The following is a 1759-nucleotide window of genomic DNA, read 5'->3' as shown; positions in this document are numbered from 1 at the left end:
AAAAAAAAAAGGTCATGATTATTTTTCCCCATAGGTAGAATAGGCATTTAACATTCAACAATCATTTCTGGCACAAAACATTTAGCAAGGTGGGGCTAGGAGAAGTAGAAACCAGCTAGATAGCCAAGAACAAGGAAACAGGGCTGTGTTGTGTCACTGAAGCCGAGAGGAGACCAAGCAAGAAAGCAAGAGTTATTAGCTGCTGAGGTCAACTCATACAGCACAAAGCACTGGCTGTATGATCTGGTGCTGTTCAATTGTCATTGAGTATAATTAAAAGTCATACTAAGGTCAAATGTGAAAGTAAAACTTTGAATTATATTGTTAAAAACTTTGAATTATATTGTTAAAAACTTTGAATTATATTGTTATAAATTATATATTAGACTTTGAATATGTCAAATGTGCCTTTGTTATCTCAACTGTTTCCTAGAAAACTCAAGGTAGTAATGGCTTTGAGCAACCATGCATCTTACTTAGCCCCAACTCCCCTTGAAGGAGAGAATTAATATGTTGCTTTAAGATTTAAGTCAGGTACAACTGTTATGTTGTAAAAGGACTCGAAGAAAAAAAATACAGTGCATTTTCTTTCTCTCTGCTCCTTTAAATCCATTTTATTAATATACTTCTTTCACTGCCATGGATTAAAATAATTCCTGGAGGTATAATTAAACTGTCAAAATTTGAATATCAGATTAAAGTCTGGTTCTGTCCCTCTGAAGGCAAGTTGATAAGGGGATTCTTTCCTCAAATCCTGCATCTCTTCCATCCATATCTCCACAATCATCAGGATTGTTGCATTAGGAAAACATGAAAGAGAAGATGCTGGCACTGTAATGGTGCTTTACTTCAGTGGTTCTTGACTTTCAGCAAGCATCAGAATTGCTTGCAAGTTCTATTAATACAGATTTGAGAGCCCCACCCACAGTTTCTACTTTAGTAAGTCAAAATTTACTTTTCCAACAAGTTCCCAGGAATTGCAGCTCAACAAGTTCCCAGGTGGTCTTGATACTGCCAGTCCCTGAAACATTGCTGAACTCTACAAAAACTTCAGGGAAGTTCTAACACCAATACTCCTCAAGATCTTTGATGAAATGAAAAGGGAAGGAGTACTCCCGAAGTCATTCCTGGAAGCTACTACTACCCTGATTCCAAAGCCAGCCAAGGATCAAACCAAAAAAAGAGAACAATGGACCAACTTCTTTAATGAGTATAGATGCAAAAATCCTCAAGAAGACATTGGCAAACAGAACGCAATGAATCATCAAAATGATCACACATCATAACCAAGTAGGCTTTATCCCAGGGGTCCAAGGATGGTTCAATGTATACAAATCAATTAGTATAATATGTCACATAAACAGAAGCAAGGACAGATATCATATGATCATCTCAATAGATGCATGGAAAACTTGACAAAATTCAACATCCTTTCATTAAACTTTTTTTTTTTTTGGTACCAGGAATGAACCTCAGGACCTTGCGCTTGCCAGGCAGGCGCTTATGCCACTGAGCTATATCCCAGGCCCCTACAACATCCTTTCATAATAAAAACATAGAAGAAAATAAGAATAGAAGGACTTTATCTCACTCTGATAAAAGCCATTGTTGACAAACCTATTGCCAACATCATATTAAGTGAGGAGAAACTGAAAGTTTTCCCTCTAAAATCAGGAACAAGACAAGGATGTTCACTATCACCACTCCTGTTCAACATAGTACTAAAATCATTAGCAAGAGCAATCAGGGAAGAAGAAAA

Source organism: Chinchilla lanigera, unplaced genomic scaffold (assembly GCF_000276665.1).
Source record: "Chinchilla lanigera isolate Chin_1 unplaced genomic scaffold, ChiLan1.0 scaffold00154, whole genome shotgun sequence".
In the NCBI taxonomy this organism is placed as follows: domain Eukaryota; kingdom Metazoa; phylum Chordata; class Mammalia; order Rodentia; family Chinchillidae; genus Chinchilla; species Chinchilla lanigera.
Note: the sequence above shows the minus strand (reverse complement) of the source record.